This window comes from Macaca thibetana, chromosome 13 (assembly GCF_024542745.1).
Source record: "Macaca thibetana thibetana isolate TM-01 chromosome 13, ASM2454274v1, whole genome shotgun sequence".
Classification (NCBI taxonomy): domain Eukaryota; kingdom Metazoa; phylum Chordata; class Mammalia; order Primates; family Cercopithecidae; genus Macaca; species Macaca thibetana.
In genome coordinates, this window is record NC_065590.1 from 9,740,906 (window position 1) to 9,763,799 (window position 22,894).

Consider the following 22,894-nt stretch of genomic DNA (forward strand, 5'->3'; position numbering starts at 1 on the left):
GGGCCCCATAGTCTGGGTTAAAACTCCAACTGCCATTTTTTCTCTTTCTGACACATAGAGTGTAAAGGGTTTTGTCAGGTCAGGTAGCCCCAGGGCGGGGCCGACATGAGTTTTTCTTTTAACTCATGAAAAGCTCATTGCTGTTGGTTGTAGTAGTTGTAGTTTATCCAATCTACATTTATATTAACTGTCATCCACCAAAATACCGACTCAAATCCTCCAGCTATTTGATTTTGGGCTTTAAATTGATCTGGCATTCCCCGTGGGACTCCAATTGTGTCTAAATAGACGAGAGAATCGAAAGACCTGTAAGGGGCTTCTCTCACTTTATGATGACTTATGTTTCCTCCCTCTGGTTGATGCAATGCCAGGGTGAAAGGGATAGCCAACTGGACTAAAGTACAAGTGCCACTCCAGTTATTTGGCAGAGTGCCTGGTAAAAGTCCACCACAGTACCACCACACATCTGCTCGGGGATGAACAAGGGCTGACTGATTGATAAGCTCTTGAAAATTCATAAGCTCACTGCATCCCTTCAGGTCTCCAAGGAATGCTAAGTTTCCTCCCTGTCATGAGAGACAAGAAGTGAACTTAGTGTTGGGAGACGGAAGCTGGATAGCCCTCAGGGACTGACCTGCAGGGTGCCGGACTTTGGGATATAGCAGAGAGAACTTGGCACGACTTATTACTCCAGGCTGTAGAATCCTGGAAAAGAGCTACCATGCAGCCCATGCCTGGTCTACTGGAGGACCACCTTAGTGGAAAAGGGATAATCTGGGCCTCTGTCCTGCCGTATGTACAAGCATAACAATTGCTTTCGTTTAACATGCAGATGGAATATTTGATCCATTCCAACCAGGCATTTGCATCTTGGTATCCTGTCTTCATTGCCAAAGTTTGTTTTAAGTCTCTAACTTTTATGATCCTCTAGTAAAATGAATGTATGATTTTAGGAAATTACAAAAACCAGTTGGGACCGTCCATCCTTGCTCTTTAGTGGTCCACAGAATGTTGGACCAACTACAGCATAAAAGCTCTACATTGGGGGGCAAGACTCCTAGTTGACACTGGAGTCTTTATCAAAATTTCCCCAGAATAAATGGTCCACATTCACTAATGCCCAGTCTGAAGAGAGTCAGGAGGGACAGAGGTACTTTTCTGAAGTCGAGAGCTGTCTTTGACTTGGCAAGTCCCCACAGGGTGTAACAATGCAAGCATTAAATGCAATAGTTTGAGGTGAAATTGAGTTGGTTATATTAATAACTAGATGGTCAGCAATAGAGCGAGGAAAGAATAAAGGGTAATAGAATAGATGAAAGAGTTAAATTTTTCTTAGCTTCAGTTTGGTAGGGTTTTCCCCTGGGACTATGGCCCATGACTCTGGAGGGGGTGATGCTTTCTTGATTCGGTTGTGACAAGTCCATCCATTTTTTGCTGTGTGAACAGCAGTCTTGGTGGTTAGCAGCACAACGTAGTGTCCTTCCTAGGCTGGTTCAAGTTTCCTTTCTTTTCACCCTTTGATGAGAACATGATCTTCAGGCTGTTGCTGGTTTACCAGAAATTTTAGGGGTGGTACATGTGCTAAAAGACTTTTGGTTTTGAGGGAAAGCAAAGTGGAAGATAAACCAAGTATGTAATTTTTAACCTTTTGTTTTAAATGTGGTGACATCAGCAGTGGACTTTATAGTCCTTGGTGCCTTTCTACTGAGAAATTTCCTTTAGCTCCTATTTTTATTAGTTTTTGGACCAAAGAAGATAAATACCATTTTATATTTGAAAATGCTTCCTGTATGATTTTTATACCAGGTAAGCTAAATTTCACCTTCATATTAGTGTGTTATTAATGTTAAACTTACTTCTAATAAAACTTTGTAGACATATTTATTCCATTTTTAATGTCGGACCATAAGGTAAGATTTTTATAGACTCTTTTTAACCTTTTATACTCTTTGTTGAAGAGCAGGTTAGTGCTTTAAGCAAAACCCGTTGTGTTTTTACTTTAATGTCCAGTTCACAGAAAAACTGGATCATACCCCTTTAACTTTAGCTAATATGTTTACACACAGAATTTTCTTTAATTAATGTTTTAAAACTTGCTTAATCCTTTAAAACAATTTTTTTAACCTTTTAATGTAGGTAAAGATTGACATTCTTATCCTCCTTATAATCCCTTTGCCAAAGGCATATTTTACTTTGCTATACACCTGGCATATAAACTGTTTTTTCAATAGTTTCATATTCAGGAGGCCTAGTTACTTTTAAATTATACAACATTTTTTGCATAAATTCTTTTTATTACCTTTTTTCCCCCATGACTTTCACAGATAATTTTTTGACATGCCTCAACTTTCTGACTTGTCACAAACATCCTTTTTTTTTTTTTTTTTTTTTTTTTTTTTTTTAGGATACTTCTGAACTGGTGAGGTGTGCTCACAATGAGGTTTCCTCTAAAAATTATTTTTCTACTTTCTTCTGTAGGCAAAGCAGTTGCCACTACAGATTGAATGCATTTGGGCCATCTGCAGGTTACTGCATTAAAGATTTTCTATAGGAAGGCTACAGGTTGTCAGTGGCCTCAGTGCTTTTGGGCTACACCCTTGTTTACACTTACAATAAGGTAGTATTGAAAGATCACAGAGAAGACCTTCAATTATCAATTATAGGTTTTAAATTTACCCTAGCTTTTTTTTTTTTTTTTTTTTTTTTTTTTTGAGACGGAGTCTCGCTCTGTCGCCCAGGCTGGAGTGCAGTGGCGCTATCTCGGCTCACTGCAAGCTCCGCCTCCCGGGTTTACGCCATTCTCCTGCCTCAGCCTCCCGAGTAGCTGGGACTACAGGCGCCTGCCACCTTGCCCGGCTAACTTTTTGTATTTTTAGTAGAGACGGGTTTCATTGTGTTAGCCAGGATGGTCTCGATCTCCTGACCTCGTGATCCGCCCGTCTCAGCCTCCCAAAGTGCTGGGATTACCCTAGCTTTTAAATGAATAGGGTACACTGTTTTTTTCTTAACTACTTGTATATATATCTCTCTCTTTCTCTCCTTGACTCCCTCTTTGTCTCTCTGTCTCTTCCTCTCTCTCTTTGTCTCTTTTCCTCTCTGTCTCTTTTCTCTCTCTCTCTCTCTGCTGGTCTTTCCTTGCCTGTGCCAGTCACTTATGCTGCTGTTCTCTCAACCACTATGTGGGGGGGTCTGAAACCAGCTGTAACCAAGTGTCTATGTACAGGAACTGGTCTGGGTGCCCTGGCTTACAGGTTACCTTGTGCCATACCTTTGAAACAAGGGACCTGTCCAGGGTTGCTTCTGATGGCCAACCCACCTCTAATGCTAACCAGTCTATTTCACACAAAGTTCTAAGTTTGCCTGGTGTCATAGTAATACTGTAATCTCCCTTAAATCCTTTCTTGAAAATTTTCAACATAGTTCCTCGTGGGGTGGGCTTAATTTGTGCCTGACCCATGCTTCCTTGAGACAAAACACCATGCTCACACCACACGCATAACACAAAACAAAGAATGGGTAAAAATGCACACACACACTTTTACAGCTTGCACCAAACCAGAATCAAAACCAAAATCAGAGTATCAAGAAATCCAAGCCAGGTCAAAACCAAAACCAAAGTATCAAGCAATCCAAGTCAAGTCAAAAACAAAAAACAAAAACCAAAGTGCTGGTACAGGCATGTCATGGGTGAACAGGCCATGCTTCCACTCAAATGGAGTGGGCAAGTTCCAAAGACCAGTCTTACCAAGTTTCAGATGTCTGGACTCCAAGTGCCAGTTCCTTCCCAGTGTTACGCCACTGTGTGGATCCTCTGCAGGGGCCTGCCATGCACCGTGCTGATGAGGTGTTCCATTGGGGCAAATGTCTACCCAGGAACGCTCTCAGGATCCGTGTAGCCCAAGCTGGCCAAAGTCCCCCACAGGGATGTTCTGCAGGGCAGGCCTAAGCCGCCTAAGGGGCTGCCTCAACCATCCATCCATTAATCACCTCACTTCCTGGTCAGGGAACCAAGAAATGTAGCAGGACGAGCCACAGACAAAACCCCTCACATACTGAGTTAAAGAAGGAAGGGCTTTATTCAGCTGGGAGCATCGGTGAGACTCATATCTCAAAAACTGAGCTCCCCGAGTGAGCAATTCCTGTCCCTTTTAAGGGCTTACAACTCTAAGGGGGTCTGCATGAGAGGGTCATGACTGATCGAGCAAGCAGGGGGTAAGTGACCGGGGACTGCATGCAGTGGTAATCAGAATGGAACAGAACAGGACAGGGATTTTCACAATGCTTTTCCATACAATGTCTGGAATCTATAGATAACATAACTGGTTAGGTCAGGGGTCAATCTTTAACTATCAGGCCCAGGGTGCAGCCCCGGGCTGTCTGCCTATGGATTTCATTTCTGCCTTTTAGTTTTTACTTCTTCTTTCTTTGGAGGCAGAAATTGGGCATAAGACAATATGAGGGGTGGTCTTGCTTACCTCAGCCTCCCAAGTAGTTGGGACTACAAGCATGTACCACCATGCCTGGCTAATTTTTGTATTTTTCATAGAGATGAGGTTTCACTATATTGGCCAGACTCGTCTCAAACTTCTGACCTCAAGTGATCTGCACACCTTGGCCTCCCAAAGTGGATGGTATCTTACTTCTGAGACTAGGTTGTAAAGATAGTGAGGCTTCTGACTGTATTGAGCCAGCCACAACTCCCACAGTCACTCATTCTTGGGGAAGCCATTTGCCATGCTGTGAATCCATACAGAGATGTCCACATGGTAAGAAGCTAGGACATTTTACCCCAGTCAAGACTTCAGATGATGGAAGCTGCCATCAATACATTTACTGCAACTTCATGAGAGGTCCTACAACAGAACTTCCCAGTTAAGGGGCTGCGGGACTGTGACCATCTCAAGCTGTGTGAGATAACAAATGTTCCTTGTGAGGAACAAGCTCTGATTTTTTTTATCTTGCCCAAATTCCTACCTAAGGGGTCTAGGGAGTCATGCCTTACAAACCATCAATTCTCATCAGATGGGTTTTATTTGAACCTATATACTGTGACTTACTTTTTGATCTGACTCTGACATAATATTATGAGACAAGGAAAAAAAATATTTAATCCCAAAATATATTTCCTTGCCATACTTTGAAATTGTCCTACAAAGTCTCTTGTGGGAAAAATTCACATCCTATAGATAATCCCCTTTCCCCTTTGTTTTCCTTCCTTTCTGTGCAGATCCAGGAGATAATCAACTAAGACTCAGGCATGCTTTTAGGTCCAATAAGAAACACTTTACAGCCTGCTCTCTCTCTGAAGTCTGCTATCTGAGAGATTCCTCTGCCCAGTAAAACTTGGTCTCCACAATCTTTTATTTTAACCTGAACATTCCTTTCCATTGATCCCAGGTCTTCAGATAAACTCAACTGGTTGTCAGCCAGAAAATGTTTAGATTTATCTATAACCTGGAAGCCCCCTCTTTGAGTTGTCCCACCTTTCTGAACCAAACCAATGTATTTCTTAAATGTATTTGATTTATATAAAATATATAAATATATAAATATAAATATAAAATATATAAATATAAAATATAAAAATATCGACTCTTTTCATTGACACTTGTTGACACTCATTGACACTCCAGCTGCTTGGTTTTGGGGATATTCTGATATGCAGATAGTAACAAATACTGTGGGCTAGGTATTACAACCCCTGTCTGGAGGAGTGGACACATATAGAAAAGATGCTTGTGTCAGAAAAAAGTCAAACTCTGTAAAATATTTGAAGAGATTTATTCTGAGCCAAATATGAGTGACCATGGCCTGTGACACAGCCCTAAGGAAGTCCTGAAAACTTGTACCCAAGGCAGTCAGGGCACAGCTTGGTTTTCTGCATTTTAGGGAGGCATGAGACATCAATCAAATACATTTGAGAAATACATTAGTTTGGTCCAGAAATGGACAATTCAAAGCAGGGGCTTCCAGCCTATAGGTACATTTAAACATTTTCTGGTTGACAATTGGTTGAGTTTGTCTAAAGACTTGGGATCAATAGAAAGGAAAAGTTCAGGTTAAGATAAAAGGTTGTGGAGACCAAGGTTCTTTTGAAGTCTCATAGTGACTGCCTTAGAGACAATAGATGATGAATGTTTCCTATTCAGACCTTTAAAAGGTGCTAGACTCTCAGTTAATCTCTTCAGGATTGGGAAGGCCTGGAGGAAAAAGATCTAGCTATGTTAATAGAGATTCTTTACAGATGCAAATTCTCCCCCACAGAGGACAGCTTTGCAGGACCATTTTAAAATAGGGCAAAGAAACATGTTTTGGGGTAAAACATTTTGATTTTCTTATTTGTCATGTAATGCTATGCCAGAGTCAGACTGGAAAGTAAGTTATGGTATACAAAGTTAAATAAAACCCATCTGATGAGAATTTATGGTTTGTAGGGCAAGACTCTCCACATCCATTGGACAGGAATTTGGGCAAGATAAGAGAATTCAGAACTTAGTCCTCACTTGGATCTTCTTTCCAAGTGGAAAAAAGAAAACAGGCAAAGATATATTCCCAGATCTGACTGAGAAAGATACAGTTGTCACTTTTCCTTGAATGTGGCCCAACTGCTATCCAAGTTTCAACAGAAATTACTTCCCTTAAAAGCTCTTGAACATCCTGAAACCAAACTTCAGAAGAGATGCCAGCCTGGGGAGCAATGTTAAGTGAGAGTAAAGTTAGGTATGAAGTGATGGAAGGAGAGGTGGTCTTGGGGTCAGGAAGCCTGGGTTCAGTCTCAGTCCCTTACTTGCTGGCTTGGCCACACTGACAGTCACAAGGGCAGCTCTGCCTCCCTGCTTGCCTTGCCCATAATGAGAATGCAAAGCCTGTGGGCTGATGTGAGGATTCAAGGAATGGCTTGATGGTAGGCACCCAGCTGCACTCACTGTTTTCCTGACTATGCTCAAACTGGGGGCATCTGATCATGTTAGCCACCTCTCCACCCTACTCTGCACCTTGCCCTTAACTAATTCCCAGTGTTTCCAGAGGATCTCTTTTATTTTTTTCTTTTTGGATTTAAAGCTATCATTCCTGGGGAAAATCTACCCACTAGCCTTATAAACTCAATTATAGGTCACACTTGGTGGCAATATAAATTGCCTAGCACTTGCTAGCTTTTTGTGTATCTGCTGAATGAGTAGATGAATAAATGAATAAATAAATGGATCATGTAAACAAATGACTCAGTTTGCTTCAGATGTTTTGACTGGTTCCTCCTAACCCATATCTAGAAGTAATCACCTATCAGATCAACTTCAGCATTTATTCAGGTTTCACTGCTGGACTGGTGAGTAGTGAAGTAAGGCCTAAAAGTTGGGTGTCTTGCTGTCTAAGGTAGTTCCTTTTCTTGTATCATAAAGAATCTGCTATTTGTTCTGGGTTTCTGGGAGGGAGTGTCTAAACTCTTAGAATTTCCCAGGTAGTAGGTGTGTCTTTGTTATTCCTGGTAAGCCCCTGGGACCACTGCTAAGTTAATGCTAATGAGATGACCCAGGGTAGGGGTTGGTCATGCTAGAAGATCAACTATGTGATTACAGGGTTGGTTTTTGTACCATGAGATATCAACCTGATCTGCAGGGAAGGGACAAGGTCTGGATATGGAATTCAACCACACAACCAGTGAATTAGTTTGTTGGGAAAAAACTGAGGCAGGGCTTTCATGTCTGACATAATGTAAAAGAGTCTTGGAACATTTATGGGGTCCAGGGACTAAAACCCCTTGTGGCCTTTGGAACACCAAGTTCTGTGCTAAAGGGTGGAAGTCTGCCCCACCGCACCACAATCTAAGCCCAGGGCATAAAACCCCTTGCATCTTGGATGGAATCCAGGGCTCAGGGTATAAAACCCCTCGTGGTCTCTGGAATGTGTCTAGACTTGCTGGCTCCTTGCTTCTAGCACTCCCAGGCTCATAAAATGATTGTATCTTAAACTAGAAGAACATGTTTCCCATTATCTCAAGTGGCAGAACATGTTCCATATGCTTCAAAGGTAATGCTAAACCATCACAGCTATAGCTCACGTGCTTGATGCACGACTTCCTTTCAACCCTCACATACTCACCACCTACTTCTTTGATCACCAATAAATAGCGTGGGCTCCCAGAGCTTGGGGCCTTCACAGCCTCTGTACTAGCATTGGCCCCCTGGTCCCACTTTATGCACTCTAAACATGTCTTTTCTCATTCCTTTGACTCTGCCAGACTTCATCACCCCCATGGCCTGGTGTTGGGTCTGGCCACCCCAACATTCCTGGTGCTCAACGTGGGGTGATGACCCCGGTGAAGGGATGCTAGAGCATGTGAAAGCAGAGGACACATCATCAAAAGACATCCAAGGATGACTCAAAGAAGCTCGGTGGGAAAGCTGAGCACTTGGAAGAACCAGGGTAACAATGGCACTGAATGAAAGCAAACATACTGCTTATTTGAATTTCTTAAGGCATTTATTATGAAGAGACGGAGTGAAAGTTAGTACTCAGAATTTGTTATCACTCTTTAGTACAGAAAAGCAGTTTTGCCCTTGGTTCCCGGAACAAGGGACCATAGAGTTGGATGAATGGGATAGAATTGGAAGAGATTTTTAAAAGGCTTGTAAAGATGGAGCAAAAATTCTGGTTTCCATTTGGTCAATGTGGGCTATAAAAAAAAAAGCAGCTCTTGAGCCATTTCAAACAGATGATGAGGCAGATTCACATGAGAAAGGGGAGGACAAGTGTAAAAAACTAACTTCAGATTCTAAATGTGAAGAACAGAAACCAGAGGGAATTAAAGAAAAGAAAGGGAAACTGAAAAAAGTATGTTTTACTAGCCAGTTGGCTCCACCTGCTGAAGTAAGTGAATGGCCACCCCCTCCCTCTCCCTGAGAAGATGAATTAGCTGCAAAACTTACTGCTCCTGTAGTTGCAACATTACAACCTGGAGCAATTGGTGGTGCTATACAGAATTCTATTCAAAAGGCTAGAGCCAAGGGAGACCTTGAAGTATGGCAATTTCCAGTTACTATAACCCAGCAAGGAGGACAGAATATAGCTAATTGGGCCACCTTTTCATTTAAGTTGTTAAAGGAATTCAAGCAGGCCATTAGTCAATATGGGCCAATCTCTCCTTTTCTGCAAACTTTGTTTAAAAAATGTGGCTCTTGGTAATAGGTTAATATCGTATGATTGGGATACTTTAACAAAACCTGTTCTCACTCCATGTCAGTATTTACAGTTTAATACCTGGTGGGCTGACGAAGCTCAAAATCAGGCAAGGGAAAACACACAAGTGCAGCCACCTGTGCCTGTTTCCTTTGAACAGTTAATGGGAGTCGGCCCTAATTGGAGCAGATTAGAAAATCAAGCAATAATGGAGTATGTTGCCATTGTTCAGCTGCACTCTGTGTGCTTACCGGCATGGGAAAGGATAAATGATACAGGGATGAACAGCCTCTTCCAGGAAACAGGAAGAGGGACCTGTCTTGGGCCCCTCAACAAGCCAAGTCATATCTGGCACAGCCAGTGCCCTTACAAATGTACAACAATTGTCCCCTGCCACAGCAGGCAGTGCTGCTGTAGAGCTTTGCAGCACAATTACCATCTCTCTGCTTCCTGGAGAGCCACCAGAAAAGGTCCCTGTGGGAGTTAGGGACTCTTCCAGGAATAGTTGGTCTATTACTTGGGAGGTTTAGTCTAAATTTGAAAGGTGTCACTGTGCATATGGAAATAATTGATTCTGATTATACCAGAGAGATTCAACTAGTTGTTAGTTCCTCAACTCCGTGGTCTGCCTCCCCAGGAGAAAGAATTGCTCAATTGTTGCTGTTACCTTACACAAAACTAGGAAGCAGCACAGTGAAAAGAACAGGAGGCTTTGGTAGTACTAATCCAGCAGGAAAGACTATATATTGGGTTAATAAAGTGTCTGACAAAAAACCTATTTGTACAGTAATGATTCAGGGAAAGGACTTTGAAGGAGTAGTAGATACTGGAGTTGATGTCTCTATTATTGCTTTAAATCAATGGCCCTGACACTGGCCTAAACAAAAGACTTCCATGGATATCATTGGCATAGGTACTGCCTCAGAGTTTTGTCAAAGTTCCTTGATTTTACCGTGTCAAGGGCCAGATGGCCAGGAAGGGATAATTCAACCTATTATTACACATATGCCTGCCAATTTATGGGGTAGAGACTTATTGCAACAATGGAGTGCCCACCAAACATCTGAAGATCTATCATGAGCCACAGCAGGAAGAGAAGACTCTGGGAAGAGCCAGAACTCCCAATATGAGGGATGGTGCAAATAAACATCTCAGAGATGAAGAAGAAAACTGAGAATACTCATCAGGCAGATCCTCCAAATAGGGACAAATCTAGAAGTTGGTGCAGATGGCAGAGGACAACTCGAAAGCACAGAATAAAAACAACTAGTAATCTGATGGTGGCCATGCCGGTGGTACTCACCATGGCCATAAGCTTCCCTACTGTAGGAGCAACTGAGAATTTCACTTATTGGGCATATGTCCCATTTGCTCCTTTAATTAGGTCTGTGGGTTGGATGGACCCTGTTATTGAGGTGTACACCAATGACAGTACCTGGATGCCTGAGCTCATAGATAACCAAGGGCGAATGCATCCTAATGAGGAAGGGATGAAAATGAATATACCCATAGGATGTAAATATCCCCTAATATGCCTGGGACCTGCTGTTGGATGCTTACAAATTAACACACAAGCCTGATTGGCAATAGTTCCTGGAAAAAATAAATCACAGGCCATTCTGCACATGATTTCAGGGCATAGTTTAAAATATAATCATTCCAATCCTAAAATTCTGCAGTTCCATCCAAATAAGCTTGAATGTGGGCAAAGTAGAGTTTGGTTTAAAGGTGTGGACACTTGAACTTGGGAAGATTGTACAGCAAGTAAGGCTGAGGTGCTACAAAATAATTCCTGTGGAATCATCATTGACTGCTCCCCTAAGGGGATCTTTAAAGAAAATTGCACCAGAAGGCCCTCTTGTAGAACAAATGTAATTAACCAGTGGAATCACTGGCAATGAATTCATACACGTTATGTTCGTATGGAAGCTGATGCCCCTATCATATGGAGTCCTGCTGGTATTGTCACCCCTAGTCCAAAAATGATATCTCCTGCCATAGGAAAGAACATTCAGAATTATGAAAATTATCTGTAGCTCAAAGTTCAATCAAAATTTGGGAGAGCAAATATAATAAGTATAGAGGGGAGTGAGGTAAAAATAAATATGTTCTTTCTTTTCTTTCCAACAAGACTTTTTGGATTCAAAATTGTATGCTTTTATGCTTTTATGCTAGCAGTAGGAAACGTTACTCTTGATATAAATACATGCTTTTTACATGCTCTGAATGTCACTTGTTTACCTGCATTAACTCAACCTTTGATAAAAATCAAACTATTTTATTAATTAGAGCCACAGAAGGAGTTTGGATCCCTGTGTCCCTAAATAGACCATGGGAGGCATCACCATCTATTCATATTGTAACTAAGATCCTTAAAAAACTCCTATCCTGTTCCAAAAGATTTATAGTTGCTCTTATATTTGCTATAATTGGCCTCATTGCTGTTACTACTACTGCTGCAGTAGCTGATGTGGCTCTACACTCATCTGTGCAAACAGCTGAATTTGTCAATAAGTGGCAAAAGAATTCCACAAAATTATGGAACTCTGAGGCTCAAATAGATCAAAAATAGTTAACCAAATTAATGATCTCCTCCAGTGATTTGGATGGGAGATTGTATTATGAGTTTAGAAAGTAGAATCCAAATGCAATGTGATTGGATTACATCTGACTTTTGTATTACCCCCCATAGTTATAATGAAACAGAACACCAATGGGAAAAGATTAAATGTCATCTGGAGAGCAGAGATGAAAAATCTCACCCTCAATATTGTGAAGCTAAAAGAGCAGATTTTTGAAGCCTCTCAGGCTCACTTAGTCCTGCTCCCTGGAACTGATATTTTGAACAAAGCAGCCAATGGGTTGTCTGCAGTCAATCCTATGAAATGCATTAAGGCCATTGGAAGCTCTACGTTTATAAATTCTATTCTGATGATTATGTGCTTGTGTTGTCTCCTTTTAGTCTGCAGATGCAGAAGCCTCCTCTGGAGAGAAAGCTGCTGTCGAGAACAAGCAATGATAGCTATGGCAGTTTTACAAAAAAGAAAAGGGGGGCATGTTGGGAGAAGCTGAGGCAGGGCTTGCATGTCTGACATAATGTAAAAGAGTCTTGGAACATGTCTGGGGTCCAGGGTCTAAAACCCCTCATGGCCTTTGGAACACCAAGCTCTGTGCTAAAGGATGGAAGACTACCCTGCCACACCGCAATCTAAGCCCAGGGCATAAAACCCCTCATGGCTTGGATGGAATCCAGGGTTCAGGGTATAAAACCCCTCATGCCTCTGGAATGTCTAAACTTGTTGGCCCCTTGCTTCTAGAACTCCCAGGCTCATAAAACAATTGTATCTGAAACTAGAACATGTTTCCCATTATCTCAAGTGGCAGAACATGTTCCATATGCTTCAAAGGTAATGCTAAACCATCACAGCTATAGCTCACGTGCTTGATGCACCACTTGTTTCAACCCCTACATGCTCACCACCTGCTTCTTTGATCACCAATAAATAGCGTGGGCTCCCAGAGCTTGGGGCCTTCACAGCCTCTGTACTAGCATTGGCCCCCTGGTCCCACTTTATGCACTCTAAACTTGTCTTTTTCATTCCTTTGACTCCGCCGGACTTCATTGCCCCCATGGCCTGGTGATGGGTCCAGCCACCCCAACATCAGTCAATCATGTCTACTTAATAAAACCACAGAAAAACTCTGGACACTGAAGCCCTGTAGAGCTTCCTGAACACATCAATGTGCCAGGAGGGTAGTGCACTTTGAATTCATGGGGCAAGGACATGGAAGCTTCATGTTTGGCCCAGAGCTCATCTCATGGTGGTCCTAATTTGTATCCTTTATAACAAACTATAATTGATCCTAAGTATCATGCTTTCTTGAGTTCTGTGAGTTTTTCCAGTGAATCATCACACTTGAGGGGGTCTGGAGAACTTTCTGGAGTTGTGGCTAGTTGATCAGAAGTATGGGAACCATAGAACTTGTGGCTGGTGTCTGAAGTGAGGGGAATCTTTCTGGGGATTCTTTCCTTAGACCTGTGCAGTCTGTTCTAGCTGTGGTTGGTCAGTGTCAGAAATATATTACAGTATTTCACATCTTCTAAACTCAGCTGCCTCCATTGTACCTCTCTTGGGGCAGTGCATGTATATGTTATTTTTCAAATGCAATATTTAAAAGAAAAACATGCTAGCAGTGAATTTATCCAGTCAATCAAATGTCTCCCAGTGCAGGGCTACAGAAATCCAGACAGAGTAACATTGTAGATAAGGATGTGGATAAGCTGACATTAATAACATGTGATTATAAAATGCATACTGGTAGATAGAAAATGCTAGCTAACTTAGAGTTTTAGTAAATTAATTTGTGCTTAATTAAAATTTTACAGTATTGGAATCCCTAAGCCAAATGATTTTTTTTTCTAGTTTATTATTTTGCTTTCTTATTTGCTTGTTTATTATTTAAGCCATTTAAATTTTAAAATATTCAAGAGAGGTTATCAAGTTAAATAAGGTTAAAATATCACAAACAAAAACTGTCAATTAGCTGGGCACTGGTGGCTCATGCCTTTAATCCCAGCACTTTGGGAGGCCAAGGTAGGGAGGGATCACTCGAGGAGTTCAAGACCAGCCTGGCCAGTGTGGTGAAACTGCATCTCTACTAAAAATACAAAAATAAGCTGGGCATGGTGGCACATACTTAAAATCCCTAATACTTGGGAGGCTGGGGTATAGGCAGAGGTTGCAGTGAGCCAAGATTGTGCCACTGCACTCCAGCCTGGGCAACAGAGCAAGACTCCATCTCAAACAAACAAACAAAAAAAGTCAATTAGTCATGATCTCTGATAGTCTGTTATCCTTGGATATTTGCAAAGCCTTCATCGTTACTATTAGTGCCCTAGTCTTTCAGGGTTTGGTTTGATTTTCCCAGACTTGACAGGGCAGGGGGACTCCTGTGGAAAAGACTGGTCCAAGATCCAGGGATATCCCCTTTAGTCAAGGAGAGCCCGGGCAATGGAGTGGCCTGGCCTTCTCGAGATCCCATGCTTCCAATTTGAGTGACCCCCTGCCCTCACCCTCTCTCACAAGAAAGACATAGGAGAAATTCAGCCTCACAGTCTTGTTTTTTTGGGTGATTTATGGTGTTACCAGGCGAAATTTCAACCCCATAGTTCATCCATACATGTTAGCCAAGAACAGTTTTACACAGAAAGGGTCCAGATGACTGGATAATTAACAAACATCTGACCCACATGGTATACTGTAGAGTTATTTCTGTAATGTGGGCTTTCTTTTGCCTTTTAGTAACATGGCAAGGAACAAAAGGAACGTCTTCAAAGGACCAGCAAAAAGGCTTTTTAGCTTTGTAAATAATTTGTCAATGGAACTACAGGTGGGAAAGATATATTTTGCCTTGCTTGAGTGCCTTGAGAATTGAGAACTCGTGTGTGTGAGGCTTTGAACTCTCCAGGAGGTGGTGGGAGAGCAGGACTGTCTCATTTCCAAAGCCCTTTAGAGCAGAAAACACAATCACCCTGCTCCGTGCCCTTCATCTGTCAGGTAAGGAGATTTTCAATCCTGCCTTCCTGCAGCTCATGGTTCAGCCTTCCCCAGTCTTTGACCTTACCCTCTGCACCCCGCCTGCCATCTTCCTGTCACCGAGAATGACAGCTACAAGGGAAAAGGTGAGCTTTTCAGCCATGTTGAAGTTGTGGCAGGACTTAGGCATGCCCATGCATCCTGTCCCAGATGCTGGCTCACTCCTCAGGGCAATCTCCTTTCACCTTTCCCAGCCTGTCAGCTCACACATGTCAAACGCATTTCATCATTCTGTTTCCACCAACTGCTTGCATGTTCCCCAGATCTGGGCCAGCCATAAATTCCCACCAACTCTGAAACTCATGTCCATTCTTCTTCTTGGGCCAATCAAGCAACATGGAGGTAGTGTGCTTCTTACACCCAGTGTGCAACACCCTGGCTGTTGACGCCAAAGGAGTGCATCTGTGGCAAAGCCCTTGGAAAATAATACATATTTTCCCAAATTTAGTGGTGTATTTACTCAGAGCAATAAAGACTGATTTGCTGTATTTTTGTAAGTATGATACAGTAAGATATTCAACTCCTTTGTTCACAAACCATTTTTCTCATTTGTTAGGGTCTCTTCTATGCTGGGCACTGGGAAAGGAAAGGTGAATAAGAGCAATACCAAGCACTCGGGGTCTAATGTTGCCAGAAAGGGGTCACTGGGGGAGCACACAGCAGGCAGGGTGGCTGGGGTCCTGAGTGAGAAGCCAGTGCTGTGGACATGGGCGGGGGGGGTCATCTGTCACAGTCTGAGGGAGGAGTCAGGGATGAATTTCTGAAATGGAGGTAGGAACAAGCTGGGAGAAAGGGTCGGGAATATGGGGGGAGCTTCAGGCAGAGCTCAAGGAACCTCTAGTAGTTTCCAGAGGTGACGGCTCAGAGTGACAAGGATGGTGGTGAGTTAGGGTTAGGTCCCTCATCCACGGCCTTGGCTGCATACTAGACAGCTTGGAAATGACATGTTCTGGCATACTAGACAGCTTGGAAATGGCACGTTCTGGCATGCTTCAGGGGCCCTGGCACATTCTGGCAGAGAAGGCATGCTTCAGGGGCCCTGGGCATCTCCGGGTATATTTGGAGTTAGGTGCATCTCCTTCTTCCTTTCAGTACTCTCTTCCCCATTTTTGTCTCATGTTTGCTCTTTCTCCTGAGAGGCACCTTGTGTCCTCAGACTGGCCACCCACCCCTCGGGTCCCACCCCAGCTACTCAGCACCAACACCATCACGAGGCAGTGGGTGCCACCCACCAGTGTCCTCATCACAAACTTGTGGGCTGGTGCCCTTGTATCCTCTTTCAGAACAAGTTCCCACAAGTAATGAGCTGTCACAGGAGAAGACCGGTTAACTCTTTCATATAACAGTGATACAGCAGCTAAAAAGAAATTATTTAGGCAGTTAGTGAGGGTAAGAGAGTCCTCACTAAGGTTTCCCTTTTAACAAAGAGCACTCCCCAAATAATTTCTTTTCTAACAAAGAGCAGCCTGTAAAATTGAGCTTCAGACATAGATAAGCAAGCTGGAAGCTTGCACGGCTGAATGCCGGCAGCTGTGCCAATAGGAAAAGGCTACCTGGAAGCCAGGTATGTTCAACATACACGCTCGATCTTCCCTTTTCTTTGTCACCATGTGCACAGTAAAAAAGCAGGCAACATGGCACTGGCCAGGTAAAGAACTTATCTGCATAGTGAAAGATTAGGTTGGGGCTGCAGCTTCTTCACGCGCTATGTAAATAAAACACCTGGTCCAACCAATCTTTTGGGCCCTGTGTAAATCGGAGACTGCCTCCTCAAGCTCATCTGTAAAACCCCGTACGTTTTACCACAGACTGGAAGACCCACTCGGTAGCCCCTCTCTCTTCAGGAGAGAGATCTTTTCTCTTTCTTTCAACTATTAAAACCTTTGCTCTTAACCTCTCTTCTTGTTTGTCAGCGTCCTTGTTTTCCTTGGCGTGAGACAACAAACCTCAGGTATTACCCAAGACAAATGACACCGCTTCAACAGTAGTAAAAGCCATGTAACTTAATGTATTTACATTTTCACATTGGGAAAGTGTTGAGCTGAAAAATAAATATCTAGAGGTGAACTTTCATAAGAGTGTGGGAAGCTGACCACTCCTCTGCAAATTAAGCCATGCACGTAAAGATCACTTCTGTCTATAACTACCCTGGACAGTTTTCAAAAAATCTTTTTAAAAAAACATTCCTGGCACAATTTTTTTGTTACTACAATCTGCTTTCTTCTACTAGTAATAGATGGCAGGAAAAAAATTAGTTTGTTTTTGAAAGTCCCAGTTTGTGAGTCTCTGGCTAAGAGACATTAGCTGTACCAAACATTACACTGGCAGTACACATCTTACAGACAGTTCTGTGCCTGGGCTGCACAGAGAAACCTTTCTCTAAGAAGCTTATGAGAGGAACATATACAGAAGTTTTTATTGAAGCCTTATCCCAGGCTCCTGGAGAGAAGGTGGGAAGGCTAGCAGAAGGAATCATCTTCTAGTTATTAGGGTTTAACATGGGAAGAGTGGCTGGTGGAGACAAGACTAATGATTTGAACCCAGTTGTGGCCACCAGCCTGTTGGGGCACTTGGTGCTGTGCTGTGCTGTATCCGTGGGCAGCTGTGCCTCCAACATGGCCTGGGGAGTTGCAGAGCCGGCTGGCACCACCTTTAGCAATATATCAGCCACTTGCAGAGAAGAATAGGAACCTGCTACACACTAACGGAAATTTATAGTCAATGCAATCTGGAAAATACATAAAACAACCCAGCATCATGAAGCCAAAATACTTCCTGTGGGCTTAAAGCTAATCCTGGACACCTGGTCAGAGAGGTCTAGCTTATTACAGGTTACCTCTGGTATGTGGCATCCTAGTACCAGAAACCCTGGTTAACTAGCAGTTCATACAGATAGCCTTAGAAATCTGAAGGATTCTGAAGTGGCTTCAAAATCAGTGGACGGAAAGAGGCAGAATAGAGCACAAGAAAAATATGTGGAATTTGTTCTGTGTTATTTTTAAAATTCTCTATTTTTAGACTTGTCAATGTTGTACTAACATATGAGTTCATGATATGTACTATGTACTACTCTGCACTCAGTAAGGAATAAACTTGTTTTTATATTCCCACTGCCTAGCGCAGTGCATGGACACACCAGAGGCTCAGTATTTAGACCCTCCAAGACCAATTAGAGTATAAAATCCATAGTACGCCTATACATGCACTTTGGCTTTTCTTTTTAACAATTCAGTGAATTTTTATTTATTTATTTATTTTTGAGACAGAGTCTCACTCTGTCGCCCAGCCTGGAGTGCAGTGGTGTGATCTCAGCTCACTGAAACCTCCATCTCCTGGGCTCAAGCAATTCTCCTGCCTCAGCCTCTTTCATATTTTTAGTAGAGACAGGGTTTCACCATGTTCATCAGGCTGTTCTCAAACTCCTGACTTCAGGTGATCTGCCCACCTTGGCCCCGCAAAGTGCTGGGATTATAGGCGTGAGCCACCGTGCCCAGGCAAATGAATTTTAATGTATGTATAGAGTTGTGAAACTATAATCACAATCAATTTTTAAATAAGTTCATCACCCCCCAAAGAATTTGCACACCATTAGTAATCACTCCCCGCCAGGCATGGTGTAATCCCAGAACTTTGGGAGGTCAAGGCCGGTCCCAGCTACTCAGGAGGCTGAGGTGGGAGGATTGCTTGAGCTTGGGAGGCAGAGGTTGCAGTGAGCCAAGATCACATTACTGAACCCCAGCCTGGGTGACAGAGTGAGACCGCATCTCAAATAAATAAATAAATGTTGAGTAATCACTTCCCATTTCACCTCAGTTGCCCCTACCTCCCTCCGTTCCCACCCTCTATCCCTTCTTTCTCCAGCCCCAGGCAACCACTAATAATGCTTTCTGTCTCTGAATTTGCCTATGCTAGAATGCAATGTAAATGAAACAATACGCTATGTGGTGTTTTGTAGCTGGCTTCTATCACTCAGCATGATGTTTTCAAATTTCACTCATGTTGTAGCATGCGTCAGCACCTGCTTCTTTTTATTACTGAATAATATTCCATTGTGTACAGATGCCTCACTTTACTTAACCATTCATCAGTTGATGAACATTTGGGTTGTTTCCACTCTTTGTTATGATTAATGCTTCTAGAAATATTCATGTATGAGTTTCTGTGTGGACATACGTTTTCATTTCTTTCAGGTGTATTTGGGGAGTGGGAACAATTCTGATAGTGGACTTGCTGGGGTCATGTGGTGACTCTATGTTTAACTACTAGACTGTTTTCCAAAGTGACTGTACCATTTTATATTTCCATCAGCAGTGTATGAGTGCTGATTTCTCCATATCCTTGCCAACACTGGTTACATCTGTCTTTTTGACCATAGCCACTGTAGGAGGTATGAAGTAGTATGTACATGTGTTTCGATTTGTGGGTCCATGATGGCTAATGATGTTCAGCATCTTTTCTTGTGTTTATCAGCCATTTGTGTATCTTTTCTGGAAAAAATGTCTATTCAAATTCTTTGTCCTTTAAAAAAATTAGTTATTTTTCTTTTACCTATTTTTTCTGTTATATTTCTATTTTTTCTCCTATTCTGTGTGTTGTCCTTTCACTTTCTTGATGGTATTCATTGAAGCACAAACATTTTAAATTTTGAGAAAGTCCATATTATCTAGTTTTTCTTTTGTCCCTCATCTTTTTGGTATCATATCTAAGAAGGTTTTGCCTAGCACAAGGTCATGAAGATTTGCTCTTATATTTTCTCCTAAGAGTTTTGTAGTTTTAACTTTTGCATTTAGGTTAATAATTCATTTTGAGTCTACTTTTGTGTATGAAGTGAAGAAGGGTACCAACTTCATTCGTTGGTATGTGGATATTCAGTTGTTCCTCTACCATTTGTTGAAAATACTACGCTTTCTTTATTGAATTGTCTTAGCATACTTGTTGAAAATCAATCAACCATAAATGTGCAGGTTTATTTCCAGATTCCATATTCTATTCCATTGATCTATGTTTCTGCTAGTACCTATGCAGTATTGATTATGATAGTTTTGTAATAGGTTTTACAGTTGTCATGAGTCCTCCAATGTTTTTCTTCTTTTTCAAAATTCTGTTGGTTATATAGGGTCCCTGAATTTCCACATGAATTTTAGAATCAGCTTACCAATTTCTGCAAATAAGACAACTGAGATTTTTTTTTTTTTTTTGAGATGGAGTTTCACTCTTGTTGCCCAGACTGGAATGCGATGGTGCAATCTTGGCTCACTGCAACCTCTACCTCACAGATTCAAGTGATTCTCCTGCCTCAGCCTTCCAAGTAGCTGGGATTACAGGCACCCACCACCATGTCTGGCTAACTTTTTGTATTTTTAGTAAAGACAGGGTTTCACCATGTTGGCCAGGCTGGTCTCGAACTCCTAACCTCAGGTGATCCACCAGCCTTGGCCTCCCAAAGTGCTGAGATAGGAGAAGTGAACCACTGTGCCTGGCCAATAACTGAGATTTTGATACAGATTGCATATAATGTGTAGATTAACTTGGGGGAGTATTGCCATCTCAACAATAGTAAATCTTCCAGTCCATGAACTTGTGGTGTCCTTCCATTTATTTAGGACTTCTTTAATTTTTTTCAACACTGTTTCATAGTTTTCAGTGTACAAGGGTTACCCTTTTTTCTTTGAATTTATTCTTAAGTATTTTATTCTTTTTGATGTTGTTGTAAATAAAATTGCTTTCTTAATTTTATTTTGAAATTGTTAATTGCAACTGCATAGAAATACAATTAATTTTTATAGATTGATCTTATATCTGGCAGTCTTGCTGAAGTTGCTTATTAGCTCTAGTAATTTATTAGTAATTTCCTTAAACATTTCTATATGCAAGATAAAGTCATCTGAAAATAGTGATAGTTTCTTCCTTTCTGATCTGGATACCTTTTCTTTCTTTTTCATCCTTAATTGCTGTGGCTTAAATTTTCAGTACGATGTTCAATAGAAGTAGTGGTGGACATTCTTGCCTTGTTCCCAATTTAGAGATTAAGTCCATCTTTCACTATTAAGTATGTTGTTAGCTGTGGCCTTTTGAAGATGTTGTTTATTAGGTTAAAGAGAGTCTCTTCTACTGCTGGTTTGCTGGAGTTTTTTTTTTTTATCATGAATAAGTGCTGAATTTTGTTAGAGGATTTTTCTGCATCTATTTTGATCACACATTTTCTTTTCTTTTTCTTTATTAATGTGGTGCATTACATTAAGTAATTTTCAAATGTTAAACCAATCTTGCATTTCTGGGATAAAATCCACTTAATTACTGAATATAATCCTTTTAATATGCTGCTGGATTCAGTTTACTAAATTTCAAAAATAATTTTGCATCTATATCTATGAGGAACAGAATATGTAGTTGTCTTTTCTTGTCATATATTTGTCTGGCTTTAGTATGAGATAACACAGGCATCTTAAAATGTGCCAGGAAACATTCCCTCCTTCTCTATTTTCTAAGAGAGTTTATGTAAGACTTGGATTGTTTCTTCCTTAAAGGTTTAGTAGAATTCACCAGTGAAGTCATGTGGACTTGGGCTTTTTTTTGCGGAAGATTTTAGATTTTGAATTCAAACCACAGAAGAAATCTCATAATTTAAAAAGATTTTGTAAGATTTGTGTCTTTCTAGGAGTTTTTCTTGTCCATAAAAATGGTCTAATATGTTAACATCAGGTGGTTCATACTAACCTCTTCTAATACTTTCAGTTACCATAGGGTCTATAGTGATGTTTCCTCTATCATTCTTGATTTGGTCAATTTATGTCTTCTTTGTTTTTGTTGCTCAGGTTAGCTCAGGGGCTAGCTGACTATGAACCATGAGCCAAATCTGGCTTGCAGCCTGTTTTAGTATAGGCTGGGAGTTAAAAATGGTTTTTTGGTTTCTTTTTTTACATTTTTAAAGAGTTGCAAAAAAGCAAATAAAAAACATAAAGAAGAATATGTGATAGAGACCATATGTGGCCTGCAGAGCCTGTAATATTTACTATCTGGCCCATTACTAAAAAAATCTGCCAACTCCTGGTTAATTCAATGTGCATTTGAGAAGAATGTGTACACTCTTCTGTTCAGTGGAGCAGTATAATGTGCCAGTTGGTCAATTTGGTTTATAGTGCTGTCATATGCTTACTTATTTTTCTGTTTAACTGTTATATCAATTACTGAGAAAGGCTTATTAAAATCTCCAACTATCAGTGTTGAATTGATTCTTTTCTCAATTATTTAGATTTTGCTTCATATAATTTTGAACTCTATTGTCAAGTGCATACACATTGATCATTGTTATTTCTTCTTGATGCATTGACTCTTTTATTATTATGAAATGTTTCTTGATGCATTGACTCTTTTATTATTATGAAATGTTCCTTTTTGCCTCTAAAACTATGCATTTTCTTGAATTCAATTTTGTCTGATATTAATATAGCCATTTCAGCTCTCTGATGATGACTGTTTCCATGGTATACCTTTTCCTACCCTGTATTTAAATATAAAATGTGCCTCTTGAAGATAGCATATCATTGGATCTTCATTGTTCATTCATTCTGACAATTTTATCTTTTGATAAGAGTGCTTAGTCTATTCACAGTAAACATTTTAATGATGACATAGGATCTACCCCTATTATTTTGTTGTTTACTCTCCATATATCTCATGTCAGTTTTGTTTCTCTGCTCCTCTTTTAAAGTAAACTTTTATGTGTGTTAGAATAGTTTGAAATTTACAGAAAAGTTGTAAAGGTAGTACAGAGCATCTGTTTCTTTTTATTGTCTTCTTTTGTGTTAAACAAATATTTGTAGATGTTCCATTTTAAATATTTTATTTTTAGCTATGTTTTTGGTTCTATATTGCTTTACAGTCATTGTTCTTAGAATTTTAACTGCATCTTCAATGTATCACAATGTTTCTCAGGGTACATTGATTTAATTTCAATAATATATACCAACTTTCCTCCAGTGTAACTCAATTTTCTCTGTTTATTTTTTGTACTGTAATCATCATAAAGATTAATTTATATATGTTGCAAACTCAGCAATAAAATGTTAGAATTATTGCTTTAAATAATCTTACAATTATCAAAGAAATCAAAAAATAAA

The 22,894-nt window shown here is 40.8% G+C and overlaps 1 protein-coding gene across 3 annotated transcripts in view; it reads left to right on the forward strand.

Moving 5' to 3' along the window:
• The window catches only part of ECRG4 (ECRG4 augurin precursor), a 903,650-nt gene that overhangs the window by 807,117 nt on the left and 73,639 nt on the right, over positions 1–22,894 (forward strand). The window contains exon 1 of one of the 3 annotated variants that reach the window (XM_050754238.1): positions 15,582–15,585. The exons of the other annotated variants lie outside the window; for them this stretch is intronic. The gene's annotated coding sequence lies outside the window, so the exon portion shown is untranslated. Of the gene's footprint in view, positions 1–15,581; positions 15,586–22,894 lie in introns of those variants that run through there. 3 annotated transcript variants of the gene reach the window in all.